The sequence below is a fragment of the Mytilus trossulus genome, chromosome 10, assembly GCF_036588685.1.
Source record: "Mytilus trossulus isolate FHL-02 chromosome 10, PNRI_Mtr1.1.1.hap1, whole genome shotgun sequence".
NCBI lineage: Eukaryota > Metazoa > Mollusca > Bivalvia > Mytilida > Mytilidae > Mytilus > Mytilus trossulus.
The window spans coordinates 59,505,602-59,523,289 of NC_086382.1; the positions used below are offsets into that span (position 1 = coordinate 59,505,602).

A 17,688-nucleotide genomic window follows, 5' to 3' on the forward strand; every position below is an offset into this window, starting at 1 on the left:
TTCATTAAGAACACATGCAATACATATAGGTTTAAGTGGATTAACGACCCACCTTTTATGTAAGTTTGTTTACACATTGTTGTCAATATAATGGAATTTTATACACCTGAGAGGTTAAGCTAGCTATAAAACCAGGTTAAAGCCACCAGTTTCTACATCAGAAAATGTCTGTACCCTTTCAGTAAAAAGACAGGTGGTATACCAAATATGTCTGTGTTTTTTTTCAAACATCGTTATACATAAATTGAATTTGATGTGACAGTCATACAAGCGCTATAAAGCCAGGTTAAATCCACCATTTTTTGCATTTAAGAATGCAGGTACAAAGTCAGGAATATAACAGTTGCTGTTTATTCATTTGATGTATTTTATCATTTGATTTTGCCATTTGATCAGGAACTTTCCGTTTCTGCTTTTCCTAGGAGCTCTGTAATTTTGTTATTTTACTTCATACAAATGAAGCATATTCTTTTTGCTGTGCATGTTCTTATTTTGTGTCATGGAAGAATACCCATATCATGTGTAATTCTAATACATGAAGAAAATCTAGAAGTAATCTTTCAACTTAAAATTGTTTCACACATGCTTAAAAATTAAACACTTGAAATGTGGTATGATTATCAAGAAGATAACTATCCAATGGAGACTTTCAAAAATGGCAAAACACATACCATATTGTATAATTTAGTTCAAAGGAGAAAACCAGCCATGTCATTAGTGTAGAAAACTTGGGGTCAACACATTCAGAAAGTGAGTAGGTTAAAATCAATCCAGTTTAGTCTGGTGTAAAATCATTCTGTAATTGCCAAAAGTGCATTTGATATAAAACATGTGTAAGGCAATTTCCTATATAATTTACATTTCCAAGGGACATTACTCATGGAGAAATAGTGGATTAATTGAAATGAATTTCAAACTAACACCAATTATTGCTAAGATAAACCTTCAATATGAATTTCGTAGCAATCCTATGAATGATGTAGATTTGAAAAAGCTTTCCATGCAATTTTTCATATGATTTATATATCCAAGGGGAATAACTCCATCAATAATAATTGTTTGGCACTGATTATGACTCCCCTATAAAATGAATTCTAAACACTAACTTAACTAGGAGCTACATTCAGTTTAAAGGTAATCAAGTATAAAGGCATATTAAAACTGCTTCTGAAATTTGTAGTTGTTACAGATACACATGTTAGAAAAAAGGTTAAAAAAAGATATGCATTTTTCACTTTACTAGGAGTATCCCATGTTGGCAAAGAACCCCAAGCATGAGAAGGAAAAATGACATAAAGTATCTAAGAACATAATATAACATGATTTATTGTAGGTAGCTCTTTAATACTAATTGAATATAACTAAAACACAAATCTAAGTGCAGTAAAAATAGTCTCCTCTGTTCTGTAGACATTCTTGTCTCTCATGCTTTCTTAACTGTGTGGTAGGCACTAAATCTTGTTTAACCTAAAAAATAACAATATGGTTGAGTTGACCAAATGATTATTCCAAAACAATACAAAATTTAAAAGCTTCAAACAGTTGTTATTTACTTTATATCTAAAGACAAATAGGATGTTTCACCATTGCAATGGCAGAATCCCAAGATAGTATCAAAATGTAAAACTTATAATGCAGAAATTCAATTCACGTGTGAGACCAATCATTTAAATGAAAAGTTCAAATCATTTTTTTCTTGGGTAATTACTTTCCTTTGATTTACAACTGTGATGATTAAAAGAAAAAGTGTTGTGATAGACAAACATAGTGTGGTGATAGATAAACATAGAGTGGTGAGAGACAATAGTGTAGTGATAGACAAACATAGTGTGGTGATAGATATACAGACTGTGAGGACAGATTTATACAGTGTGGTTATTGATTATGTGTGGCAGTAGATATATTATATGTGGTCATAATTATATATTATGTGTGGCAGTAGATACATAATATGTGGTGGTATATACATTATGTGTGTGCCAGCAGATGTATTATGTCGACAATGTACAATAACACAGAAACAATATATTTATCATGAATGTTAGAATCATTGATAGACAGTTAGTATACCATATTTGCTGCTTTTACTGAAAAGACACCTAACATGATATTTACATATAAAATTGCATAATATGTTGAAGCAGTTATTCTTTAAAAACATTTCTTTTAAATTATTTCATTTCAACCAGGATTGTTTCATGCTAATCCACTTTCAAATTATATTATATATAAACAGGGTGTTGATAGATATACCCAGTGGTGTGATAGACATAATATATCAATTGAGGTGAAAATCTAAAGAGTAAGGTGATAGATATTTTGAGTGAGGTGAAACATATAAAATGAGGTGATTGATTTGCAAGGTGAGGTGATTGGTATTTTTAGTAAGGTGATAGGGTATATTGTGTGAAGATGTACATAGAGAATTTTGGGGTAGATATAGGGTTAATTGGGATAGATATAGAGAGTGTGTGGTCATTGATAATTCATGTGAGGTGAAAGTATGTAAAGTAAGGTGATATGTGTTTATAATGTGGACATAAATAAAGGTACTGTGTTGATAGATATGGATAGCATGGGCATAGATATAGAATGTGTGTGGTGATTGATATATAAAGTGAGGTGATTGGTAAAAAAAAGTAAGGTGATATGTGTTTATGATGTGGTCATAAACATGGAGACTGTGGGGAGAGATGTTGAGAGTATGGGGGTAGATATAGAGAGTGTGTGGTGATTGATATATGAAGTGAGGTGATTGATAAATAAAGTAAAGTGATATGTGTTTATTATGTGCAGATATACATAGAGAAGTTTGAGGTAGATATCGAGAGTATGGGGATATATATAGAGAGGGTGTGGTGATTGATATATAAAGTATGGTGATTGAATAATAAAGTAAGGTGATAGGTGTTTAATATGTGGAGATATACATAGAGACTTTTGGGGTAGATATAGAGAGTGTGTGGTCATTGATAATTTAGGGTAGGTGAAATAAAATTGAGAATGGACATGGGGAAAGTATGTAAAGTAAGGTGATAGGTCTTTATAATGTGGTCATAAACATAGAGACTGTTGGGATAGAAATGGAGAGTATAAGGATAGATATAGATATTGTGTGGTGATTGATATATAAAGTGAGGTGATGGATAAATAAGGTAAGGTGATAGGTGCTTATAATGTGGTCATACACTTAGAGACTGTGGGAAAGATATCTAGAGTATGGGCATAGATAAAGAGTGTGTGGTGAGTGACATAGAGAATGTGGTGATAGACACAGAGATGATGGGGATAATTATAGAGAGTGTGGTGATTGAGATATAAAGTGAGGTGATTGATAAATTAAGTAAGGTGATAGGTGTTTATTTTGAGAAAATATACAAAGAGACTTTTAGGGCAGATATAGAGAGTGTGTGTGTGGTGATTGATTTATAAAATGAGGTGATTGATAAATAAAGTAAGGTGATAGGCTTTTATTAAGTGGAGATATACAAAAAGACATTCGGGGTGGATATAGAGAGTATGGGGATAATTATAAAGAGTGTGTTGATTGATATATAAAGTGAGGTGATTGATATAAAAGTGAGGTGATTGATATAAAAGTGAGGTGATTGATAAATTAGGTGAGGTGATAGGTGGTTAATTTGTGGAGATATACAGACAGACTTAAGGGGTAGATATAGAGATTATGGGGATAGATTAAAGAGTGTGGTGATTGATATATAAAGTGAGGTGATTGATAAATAAAGTAAGGTGATAGGTGTTTATTTTGTGGAAATATACAGACTTTTGGGGCAAATATAGAGAGTGGGGGATAGATATAGAGAGTGTGTGTGGTGATTGATTTATAAAGTGAGGTGATTGATTTATAAAGTGAGGTGATTGATTTATAAAATGAGGTGATTGATAAATAAAGTAAGGTGATAGGCTTTTATTAAGTGGAAATGTACAAAAAGTCATTCGGGGTGGATATAGAGAGTATGAGGATAGATATAGAGAGTGTAATGATTGATATATGAAGTGAGGTGATTGATAAATAAAGTAAGGTGATAGGTGTTTATTTTGTGGAAATATACAGACTTTTGGGGCAAATATAGAGAGTAGGGGATAGATATAGAGAGTGTGTGTGGTGATTGATTTATAAAGTGAGGTGATTGATTTATAAAATGAGGTGATTGATAAATAAAGTAAGGTGATAGGTGTTTATTAAGTGGAGATATACAGAAAGACATTTGGGGTGTATTTAGAGAGTATGAGGATAGTATGAGGATAGATATAGAGAGTGTGGTGATTGATATATAAAGTGAGGTGATTGATAAATAAAGTAAGGGGTAGCTTCTGTATAATGGGGAGATATACATGGAAACTGTTATGATATACATGATGACTGTTGGCATAGTTATGAAGATTGTAGTGATAGATAATCATGGTATGGGGATAGCTATTGAGACTGTTGAGATAGATATGGAGAGTGTGGTGATGAATACAGCGACTGCAGCAATGGAGTAAATTATCAACCACCACACTATTTATCTGTTATTGAGTATCATTTTTTTATAAAAAATACTTTACCATCATCACTATTGCTGAGTGCTGCTTGGTTGTAAATCATTTAACTATTTTTGTTATTTCATTTATCTTTTCTTCAATTTTCACCAATGACCTGTAAATCCCTGGAAAATCTTGTTTGGTATTTCTGTCAGAAGAACACAAATATAAATAATCAATTTTATAATTGCTACATGATAAGTGTACAATCTTATACAAACATATCTCAGTGGACATTGCATATTTGCATATAATCTTCCACTGTAAATTATACAATGACCAGTCCATTTCTCTCACTTATAGAAGATACAACAATAGTATATCGTCTAGTGAAAAACAGAAAAAGAATGATGATAGATGTAATCGTTGTGTTACTATAAATATGATAAGATGGTGATAAATAGATATAGATTGGTGATAAGTGTGGACTTAGTTATAGTTGGGTTATGTGTACACAGAACAGTAGTATGATATATACAGTGTGATGATATATAAACAAAAGGATGATATATATATACATACTGTGTGGTGACATATATCAATGGTGTTGTGATTGATTTAAACAGTGTAGTGAGTTAATAGATACATATGTGCAGGGGATACATATATAAAAAAATATATATAAAATGTGATGAAAAAAAATCCACAGTGAGGTCAATAAGATATTTTCAGGGAGGTCATACATATATAAAATGAGGAGATAGATATATAAATTAAGGTGAGAGGTATAAAAATTGTGGTGACAGATACACAGTGTGGTGATATATGTATAAAGTTAGGTGATAGAGATATAAAATGTAGTAATATATGTACAGTGTGGTGATAGATATATTAAATAAGGTGATAGATATATGAAATGATGTCTAACTTACATAAAATGAGGAGATAGATATACAAATTGAGGTGATAGATATATAGAGGGAGGTGATAGATACATAAAGTGCAGTGATACATGTTTAAAGTGAGGTGATACATGTTTAAATTGAGGTGATAGATGAATAAAGTGATGTGATTGATATGTATGTACATGTATATAGTGAGGTCATAGCTTATAGTGAAGTGATAAATATATAAAGTGAGATGATAAATGTAACAAGTGAGGTAATAGATATATAGTAAGAATAGAGAAATAAATAGTTTGGTTATAGATAAATAGTGAGGTAAAAGATATAAATAGTTTGGTCATAGATAAGTGTCTGGTGGAAAGAACATTTACAATGATGTCATCAAGATATTTTCAGAGAGGTGACAGATTCATATGAGGAGGGACTACATATATAAAGTGAGAAAGAAGAAAAATATTGACAGTCAGGCCAATAAGATATTAGCAATGAGGTGATACATCAATAAAATGAGGACATTGATATATAAAGTGAGGTAATATATATATATAAAGGTTGGTTTTAAATTAAAGTTGTGACCAGTTAGGTGATAGATGTATAGTGAGGTGAAAGATATATAAAGTGTGTTGATAGATATATAAAGTGTGATGATAGATATATAAAGTAAAGGGGTAGCTTCTGTATAATGCGGAGATATACATGGAAACTGTTATGATATACATAGTGTTGTGACATATGATCAGATACGTGTTAGATATATAAAGTGTGGTGATAGATACATAAAGTGTGGTGATAGAAACATAAAGTGTGGTGACATATGACCAGTTAGGTAATAGATGTATATAATGAGTTGATAGATATATAAAGTGTGGTGATAGATATATAAAGTGTGGTAATAGATGTATAAAGTGTGGTAATAGATACATAAAGTGTGGTGATATATGATCAGTTTTGTGAAAGATGTATGAAGTTAGGTGATAGAAATATAAAAGTGTGGTGATAGATATATAAATTAGATATATAAATTGTGGTGATAGATATGTAAAGTGTGTTGATAGATATATTAAGTGTGGTGATAGATACATAAAGTGTGGTGATAGATAAATAAAGTGTGGTGACATATGATCAGTTAGATGATAAATGTATATATTGAGGTGATAGATATATAAAGTTTGGTGATAGATATATAAAGTGTGGTGATAGATATATCAAGTGTGGTGATAGATACATAAAGTGTGGTGACATATGATTAGTTAGGTGATAGATATATAAAGTGTGGTGATAGATACATAAAGTGTGGTGACATATGATCAGATAGGTGATAGATATATAAAATGAGGTAATAGATACATAAAGTTTGGATACATATGATAAGTTAGGTGATAGATAAATAAAGTGTGGTGATAGATATATAAAGTGTGGTAATAGATACATAAAGTGTGGTGACATATGATTAGTACGGTGATAGAAGTATATAGTGAGGTGATAGATATACAAAGTGTGGTGATAGATACATAAAGTGTTGTGAATTATGATTATTTGGGTAATAGATGTATAAAGTGTGGTTATAGATACATAAAGTGTGGTGACACATGATCATTTAGGTGATAGATGTATAGTGAGGTGATAGATACATAAAGTGTGGTGATATATGATCAGTTAAATGAAAGTTGTATAAAGTTAGGTGATAGATATATAAAGATAGGTGATAGATATATAAATTGTGGTTATAGATATATAAAGATAGGTGATAGGTGATAGATATATAAATTGTGGTTATAGATATGTAAAGTGTGGTGATAGATTTATAAAAGGTAATGATAGATGTATATAGTGTGGTGATAGATACATAACATGAAGTGATAGATACATAAATTGTGGTGACATATGATCAGTTAGATGATAGATGTATATAATGAGTTGATAAATATATAAAGTGTGGTGATAGATACATAAAGTGTTGTGACATATGAATAGTAGGGTAATAGATGTATATAGTGAGGTGATAGATGTATAAAGTGTGGTGATAGATATATAAAGTGTGGTGATAGATATGTAAAGTGTGGTAACATATGATTAGTTAGGTGATAAAAGTATAGTGTAGTGATAGATATATGAAGTGTTGTCACATATGATCAGATAGGTGATAGATATATAAAGTGTGGTAATAGATACATAAAGTGTGGTGGCATATGATTAGTTAGGTTATAGATGTATATAGTGAGGTGATAGATATATAAAGTGAGGTGATAGATACATAAAGTGTTGTGACATATGAATAGTAGGGTAATAGATGTATATAGTGAGGTGATAGATGTATAAAGTGTGGTGATAGATATATAAAGTGTGGTGATAGATATATAAAGTAAGGGAGTAGATACAAAAAGTGTTGTGACATATGAATAGTAGGGTTAAGATGTATAAAGTGTGGTGATAGATATATAAAGTGAGGTGATAGAAACATAAAGTGTGGTGACATATGATTAGTTAGGTAATAGATGTATAAAGTGTGGTAATAGATACATAAAGTGTGGTGACATATGATCAGTTAGGTGATAGAAGTATAAAGTGAGGTGATAGATATACAAAGTGTGGTAATAGATACATAAAGTGTTGTGACATATGATGAGTTAGGTGATAGATACATAAAGTGTGGTAACATATGATTAGTTAGGTGATCGAAGTATATAGTGAGGTGACAGATATACAAAGTGTGGTGATAGATACATAAAGTGTTGTGACATATGAATAGTAGGGTGAGAGATGTATAAAGTGTGGTTATAGATACATAAAGTGTGGTGATATATGATCAGTTTTGTGAAAGATGTATAAAGTTAGGTTATAGAAATATAAAAGTGTGGTGATAGATATATAAATTGTGGTGATAGATATGTAAAGTGTGGTGATAGATATATTAAGTGTGGTGATAGATACATAAAGTGTGGTGATAGATACATAAAGTGTGGTGACATATGGTCAGTTAGATGATAAATGTATATATTGAGGTGATAGATATATAAAGTGTGGTGATAGATATATAAAGTGTGGTGATAGATACATAAAGTGTGGTGACATATGATCAGATAAATGATAGATATATAAAGTGAGGTAATAGATACATAAAGTTTGGATACATATGATGAGTTAGGTGATATATATATAAAGTGTGGTGATAGATAAATAAAGTGTGGTGATAGATATATAAAGTGTGGTAATAGATACATAAAGTGTGGTGACATATGATTAGTAAGGTGATAGAAGTATATAGTGAGGTGATAGATATACAAAGTGTTGTGATAGATACATAAAGTGTTGTGAATTATGATTATTTGGGTGATAGATGTATAAAGTGTGGTTAAAGATACATAAAGTGTGGTGACACATGATCAGTTAGGTGATAGATGTATAGTGAGGTGATAGATACATAAAGTGTGGTGATATATGATCAGATAAAGTTAGGTGATAGATATATAAAGATAGGTGATAGATATATAAATTGTGGTATAGATATGTAAAGTGTGGTGATAGATTTATAAAAGGTGATGATAGATGTATATAGTATGGTGATAGATACATAACATGAAGTGATAGATACATAAATTGTGGTTACATATGATCAGTTAGATGATAGATGTATATAGCTATAGTGAGGTGATAGATATATAAAGTGTGATGATAGATATATAAGGTGTGGTGATAGATCTGTAAAGTGTGGTGATAGATATATAAAGTCTTTTGATAGAAATACAAAGTGTGTTGACAGATATACAGTGTGGTGACAGATGTATAAAGTGATAAATGCATAAAGTTAGGTGATAAATACATAAAGTTATTGGATAGATATATAAAATGAGGTGAGATATATATATATATATATATTGAGGTGATAGATATATAAAGTGTGGTGATAGATATATAAAGTGTGGTGATAGATACATAAAGTGTGGTGACATATGATCAGATAAATGATAGATATACTAAAGAAATATTGACACCGAATGTTTGTGGCACAACATCCTGTCCACAAGTTAACAATTTTTTTTCTTTCTGTGACGTATTAAATTTATATGAGAATCCATTTTGTTACATCTTGTGATCAATTTTATTTGGCAATCGCCAATGGCAGTCAGCAGGGTTAAAGAACATCAGTTGTTCGACCTGTTAGTCAAATGCGTTTTGTTGTAATATACTTTTTCACTCTTTTGGTCTTTTGGAAAATGTTGTTTGTGCTGTTTTTAGACCCTTCTACAACGAAATTTGTTTGACATGCACACGTATATAAAAATTGCGGTTTTTATCCAACGCAGTCATAGGTTTGAACGTAGTTTTCAATTTAGACTCGTTTATATATATATATTGTAATATTTTAATGTTTTGTAAATATTGACCTCTAGTTAGTTTGGCTTTATAACTGTTTATTTGTGTACAGAGAAAATTAATGACGCATGGCTAATTTGACAAGTTGCTAGTTTATTATCTGTAGTTAAAGTTGAACTGTCAGATGTGATGAAGACCAGAAATGATGTCCTGGTGTGTAGGGTAATAAAATTAGCTATGCCTATTTTGTTTGTTTAGAGATGAAGTAATTAAACTCTATGATAAGGTCAGTTAGTCAAGAGACTGGCAGATTGTGTATCAGCTGTGGTACTGTAAGGATGTGTATTCCTTGAAGTCTTGAATCAGTTAGATTCTGGAGGACTTGTATTTAAAGTTTATATGTTTAAACTTTGTAGCTAACTTTGTCAATGTGTCTGAAGTAATGTACATTTGCTAATAAACTTGTATATAAATACCGTATTATTTAGTTACTGGGAATTTACCACAGGATATATTGTCCTGCCATAGATGGCTATGTCCGTCCGTTTGTGTCGGTGTTGACCTCCCCTCGATCACGTTACAATATATATATAGAGAGAGAGTTAGGACATTAATATATCTAGCTATAGTGAAGTGCTAAATATATAAAGTGAGGTGATACATGTATCAAGCAAGGTGATAAATGTATCAAGTAAGGTTATAAATGTATCAAGTAAGGTTACAGATATATAAAGAAATGTGTTAGATGTATTATTTGTTGAGTTACATATATAGTCACGTCAAAGATATATCAATAGAGGTTTACATATAAACAGTGAGATTATAAATATATTGTGTGAGGTGATTGATACATAAGGCAAGATGATGGGTATTTAAAGTAAGTAATAGGTGTATATAATGTGGTGGTATATATAGATACTGTGGGGATATATATAGAGAGTATGGTGATTATTATAGAGTGTGGTGATTGATGTATAATTTGAGGTTAAAGGTATCTTAAGTAAGTTGATAGGTGAGGCAATAAGGAGATATACATAGAGACTTTTGGGATAGATATAGAGAGTATAGGTATAGATAAGTATATATATAGAGAGTGTGATGATTGATACATTAATTGAGGTGATAGGTATTTAAACTTAGGTGATAGGTGTATATTATGTGGTGACATACAAAGAGACTGTTGGGATAGCTATAGAGAGTATATGTATAGATATAGGGAGTGGTGGTTGATATGTAAGGTGATATAATATAGTGATACACATAGAGACTGTAGGGGTAGATAAAGACAGTATGATGATAATTATAGAGTGTGTTGATTGATATATACCATGAGCTGATAGTAAGGTGATAGGTGTTTATAATGTGGTAATATACAAATACATTCATCATAGATACCAGGACTAAATTTTGTATATATGCCAGACACATGTTTCATCTACAAAAGACTCATCAGTGACGCTCGAATCCAAAAAAGTTTAAAAGGCTGAATAAAGTAACAGACTGAAGTGATAGATATTGAGAGTATGGTAATAGATATAGAGACTGTAGCAATAGATATGCAGTGTGTGGTATGATAAAAATGAAATTTCATGTGTTAAAATAATCACTATATAAATTTGTTACTAAAGGATATATACATGTATTCAATAAGGATGTTTGACCAACATTTATTATACCATATTCCTATTTTTATTTACAGAATACATGTGCATGATTACAAGAAAAGTCATTGATATAAATATTGTGTGATATGCTGTAGCAGTTTTCCTAATAATTATTTTCTAACAAACCCTTCACCATCACTATAAACAGAATTGCTGAGTGCTTCTTTGTTATAAATCATTAAATTATACTTGTTATTTTATTTGAAATTAAATATACCTTTTTCTTTTCTTCCATTTTCACCCATTACATCTTTGTCCTTTTAAAATCGTGTTTTGTATCTCTATAAGAAAAATCAAAATATAAATAATAATTCCTACATGAAGTCATTATAGGTTTACAAGCTTATACAAACATATATCAATGGAAAAGCAGAATTTGTTGGAATTTCTCTACCGTTTTAAAATTTAAAAAAATTAAGAAGCTATATAACCTAAGTTATATTTTAGTATTGTACAAGATTTACAACTTAGTTATACGGTATTAACTGTTTTATTGTATAAATTTCAAAATTGTTATAATCTAATCAAAGAAGATTGATGTGATTCATTTTACATTATGATCATACTGATGAAGGTTAACCAAAATATTTATAAATAATTACTTCATTTCTGTTTTGTTTACTTTTAAGGGTTTAATTATATATATCAAGATGAGGTGGTGAAAGATATATAGTGTGGTAATTTATAAATATAAATATGATAAAGTGGTGATACATAGATATAGAGTGGTGATAAGTGAGGACATATATTTATATAGCAAATTTACAGATATAACATTGTGGGGTTGATGTTTAGACGAATATATATTGTAATTTTTTAATATAGTGCGGTGAAGAATATACAGAATAGCGATTATATATAACTTATGATATATAAGCGAAGTGGAGGTATACATATATACTGTGTGGTGACAAATATAAACAGTAAGGTGATTGGTTTAACCAGTGTAGTGGTAGACATATTAACAAAGTGGTGATGGATATATAGGGGTGACAAGTATCAATTGTGTGTCAATGATATACATGTTAAGTGTAGTTATATGTACTATTAGTGTTGTTATATATATACAGTGTGGTTGTTGATATATATAGTGTGGGGATATCCAATATAATCAGGATAGTTGGTAGCTAATAAAAAAAACCCTGAATCAATCCATTTCTTTCCTCTAGATACACCAACTGTATTTGAAGCAGTTTTTTCATGACATAGCTTCTTCTTCTTCCAAATATGATGAATATTCTGGCAAGTTGTGCATGATTAAAATGAATAATCAAAATGAGAAGCAGTTTTCTTCTTGATGTGTACCTTTGTATTACTTCCTTTCCATCAGAATTTATCAAGGTCCATTGTAGAATAGCAATCTGAAAAAAATCATATAAAAAATAACATTACAAATTCAGTAAATCAAAAGACATTCTACCATATCAACAAACTGTTATATAAAGCCCATTCTTACTTGTTAACATATATTAAAGCTGTTTTTTTTTACTTTTTAACATATGGATATACGAATCTTTAATATATAAAAAAAAATATGTAATAGATCTATATAGTACAAGGAAAGACAAATTTATTTTTTAGATTGTGGTGATAATTGCATAGTGTGAATAGTGTAAAAATAGATATACAGTATGTGGTGATAGAAATACATATAGTAATGATAGCTATTGGGAGTGTGGTGATGGATAAAGAAAGTGTGGTGATAGAAATGTAACATGTGGTGATAGATTTGAACAATGTAGATGTATTCAGTTTGGTGATAGAATAAAAAGTGTAATGATAGATAAATAGTGTGGTGATAGATAAATTTAGTACAGAGATGATATATAGTAAGGTGATATAGATTTCTATTGAGGTGATTTATATTTATCAATATGGTGATGTATATTTAGAGAGTTGATAGTCTATATATACAGTGAGGTCATAGATATAAACATACAGTTGTAATAAATAAAAATATAAACATCTTCTATGGTAAATATGTATAACATTGTATAAAGTCGTGATTTTATACAGAATGGTGATAAATATAAAAAAATGTATTGATAGAAGTATAAAGAAGTAATAGATTATTAGTGTGGCGATTTATATATATATATTCATGTATTGTAGTACGCTGCTAGATTAAAACTGACGAGGAAAGGTAACACACGGCCACCGAAAGCTTTATTTTTGTGAAGCCCAGGTGGTCGTGTGGTCTAACGGGACGGCTGCAGTGCAGGCCATTTGGTGTCACGATATCTCAGTAGCATGGGTTCGAATCCCGACAAGGGAAGAACAAAAAATTTGCGAAAGCAAATTTACAGATCTAACATTGTTGGGTTGATGTTTAGCAGGTTGTATATATATATATATATATATATATAAAGAGAGGTGATAGATATATTCAATATGTTGATATAAATATAAAAAGAGATGATAGGTAAAAGTGTGATGTGATAGATAAATAAGGTGAGGTGGTAGATATATGAGGTGTGGTGACATAAGACCAGTTAGGTGATAAATGTATATAGTGAGGTGAAAGATATAAAAAGTGTGGTGATAGAAATATAAAGTGTGATGATAGATATATCAAGTGTTGTGACATATGATCAGATAGGTGTTAGATGCATAAAGTGTGGTGATGGATACATAAAGTGTGGTGATGGATACATTAAGTGTGGTGATAGAAACATAAAGTGTTGTGACATATGATCAGTTAGGTAATAGATGTATATAGTGTGGTGATAGATACATAAAGTGTGGTGATAGATACATAAAGTTTTGTGACATATGATGAGTTAGGTGATAGATATTTAAAGTGTGGCGATAGATACATAAAGTGTGGTGACATATGATCAGTTAGGTGATAGATGTATATAGTGAGGTGATAGATATATAAAGTGTGGTGGTAAATATATAAAGTGTTGTAACATATGATTAGTAGGGTGATAGATGTATAAAGTGTGGTTATAGATACATAAAGTGTGGTGACACATGATCAGTTAGATGATAGATGTATAGTGTAGTGATAGATACATAAAGTGTGGTGATATATGATCAGTTAAGTGAAAGATGTATAAAGTTAGGTGATAGATAAATAAAGTGTGGTGATAGATGTATATAGTGTTGTGATAGATGTATATAGTGTGGTGATAATGTGGTGATAGATGTATATAGTGTGGTGGTAGATATAACGTGTGGTGATAGATACATAAAGTGTGGTGATATAGATTTCTATTGAGGTGATTTATATTTATTAATATGGTGATATATAATTAGAGAGTTGATAGTCTATGTATACAGTGAGGTCATAGATATATACATAGAGTGGTAATAAATAAAAATATAAACATCTTTTATGGTAAATATGTATAACATTGTATAAAGTCATGATTTTATACAGAATGGTGATAAATATAAAAAAATGTATTGATAGAAGTATAGAGAAGTAATAGATTATTAGTGTGGCGATATATATATATATATATAAAGAGAGGTGATAGATATATTCAATATGTTAATATAAATATAAAGAGAGATGACAGGTAAAACTGTGATGTGATAGATAAATAAGGTGAGGTGTTAGATATAAAGTGTGGTGACAGCTTTATAAAGAGTGGTGATGTATATATATATAGTGTGGTGAAAGAGAAAAATGTGAGGTGATTCATTGATTGGTGTATAATGTTAGGTGATGGATATATGAAGTGTGGGGATAGAAATGTGAAGCTACCTAAAAGAAATCTAGTGAGGCGATTAATATAAACACATAAATATGAGGCCATAGACATATAAAGGGAGGCAGTTAATGACTATAGTATGGTGTAAAAGATATTCAGAGAGATACAAATATAAACATCTTTTGGTGATAATATATACAGTATTGTACAAATTGGTATTTATACAGAACAGTGATAGTTATATATAATGCTTTTAGTTATATACAGTGTGTTGATTGAATTATAAAGCAGTAATAGATTTAAAAAGTGGTAATACATGTATATATATTCAGTGTGGTGATATTAATATAAAGTGGTGATGGATAAATATGTTGATGATACAAAAGTGTAGTGATAGATTAAGTGAGGTGATAGATGTATAGTAAAGACATAGATATATAGTTAGTGGATATCTATATCTGAAGTGGTATATATATAAAGTATGGTGATAGAGAGATAAAGTGATAAAGTGATAGATATTGTAGATGGTGATATATATATATTGTGATAAATAATGGAAAATATATATAGAAAGATCTGAATTAAACACCTTTGGTGTTAGATATATATACAGTATTGTACAAAGTGGTGATAAATACAGAATGGTGATAAATATATACAGTGGTTTTGGATATATACAGTGTGTTAATAGATTTATAGAGTGGTGATGAACATATAGTGTGGTGATAGATATATACGGGAGTGTTGTACAAAGTGGCGATTGATACAGAATGGTGATAAATAGATAGCATGGTGATAGATATATACAGTGTTGTATAAAGTGGTGATTAATGCAGAATGGTGATAAATATATATAGTGGATTGATAGATTTATAGAGTGGTGATAAATATATAGTGTGGTGATAGATATATTTAGTGTGGAGATTTTAATATATTGGTGATATAGTGTAGTGATAAATAAAGTGAGGTGATAGATATATAGATTGGTGGAGAGATATAAAAACAGTAGGATGATAGATATATACAGTGGTGATAGATGTTTGCAATGGTGATAGATATATACAATGGTAATATATATCATGTATGTTTACATTGGTGATAAAAAATAAATATTTTTTTATTATAAATATTGTTTTTATAATAAATATTTTTTAACTCGATATATCGCATTCCCGACCTGTTGATTATTTTCATTTAATCTAGGTGTGGTTAGTTTGATCTTACATTGTAGTTGTTCATTGGTCAATATTTGATTATGACGTAAAATTTTCATGCTTTCATCTGAAATTCCCATTCTGATGACATGAAAAGACAGAGAAATATATTTCACCTCCAAATCTTGTGCAATACTATATGTATCCACTCTTGACTGTGTCAAAAACAATTGATTTTAATATGGCCTAAAGGAATGTGTACTTTTTTATCGTCAAGGATCAAAAATTACTGTTATAAATGTCATAATAAAAATATTGTCTATTGTCTATATTGTCTATTGTCATTTCGCAATTTTTTTTAACGGTTATTAGTGAAGACAGGGGTACCAAGATTCCCAGGGGATTACAAGTATCACCCTCATACATGTACATGACCGGGGGTAGGAGGGGTCATGATCCCAAAATCCTGGGCTTAAAAACATGAAATCCCGAGATCCCTTATTTAAATAAATTTAAATCCCTACATCATGAAATTCAAAAATAGAATTCCTGGATACCTAAATCAGTGGCGGATCCAGAGGAGGGGGGGGGGGGGTTCCGGGGGTGCGCACCACCCCTTTATTTTTGCCGATCAATATATTTGTATCGGGACATATGTTTTGCACCACCCTTTGCCCTGGGTTAGCACCCCCCCTTTCGAAAATTCCTGCATCCGCACCTGTAAATAGTCAATCCCAAAATCCTGAAGCTAAAAACACCCAATCCTGGTGTCCCGATAAAGGTCCTATCCCCCTCATACTATGATACATGCACGATCCATAACAATCTTTTTAAAACTTTCTGGACTCCCCAAGAAATCATTTCGGCCACCTCCTATGAACACTGACCTGACACATACACATGAAAAGTATTAATTGTCCGGCTCTTTTGAACCAGATCACATTTTGTAGTTGGAAAAGGAAAAAAGGAGGGGGGTGAAGCCTCCTTTCCTTTAAAATGTTATTTTGCATTTAAAGATGATGTATGTTTTCATTGTTACAATGCATTATTTTTCATACCTTTCACATGGTGTTTTTTTACGTTTTAGAAGTTATGTGTGCTCTTAAGGACGAGAAAGAGAGCTACTTCAGCAACTGAGCAAGTGTATTTTCTTTCGCAGATAAAATGTAAATAGATGCGTACAAATCTATCTCCAAATAGAAGATTTGTCAAAAATGAAAGTAGGAAATTCAGTGGGCGTTTCTTGCGCATGCGCACAGACCACGGTGATAGTTACGGTGACTGTATCAGGAACCTTGCATATTATATACCTCCATCTGGCCAGGGATATTATGTATTATTAGTAATACGACACAAAATGTCTGCACATATCTGGCCCGAGAACACAGTTATTTTACCCTATTTGTCTATTGAAACATAATGACAATTAAAAAAAATTCCACCTGCTCTTTCCCAATGAGATTTGGTGTGCATAAAGTTTGACTTTTATCCCGAAACATACCAA

At 30.7% G+C, this 17,688-nt stretch overlaps 1 long non-coding RNA gene across 1 annotated transcript; it reads right to left on the bottom strand.

The window, feature by feature from the left end:
* Positions 1–1,314: 1,314 nt before the first annotated feature.
* On the bottom strand, positions 1,315–17,355 carry LOC134686430 (uncharacterized). The gene is made up of 5 exons (XR_010101609.1): positions 17,243–17,355; positions 12,674–12,729; positions 11,586–11,649; positions 4,570–4,693; positions 1,315–1,467 (listed from the first exon to the last, which is right to left on the bottom strand). It is a non-coding gene; the product is annotated as an uncharacterized LOC134686430 (long non-coding RNA).
* Between the last annotated feature and the right edge of the window lie 333 nt (positions 17,356–17,688).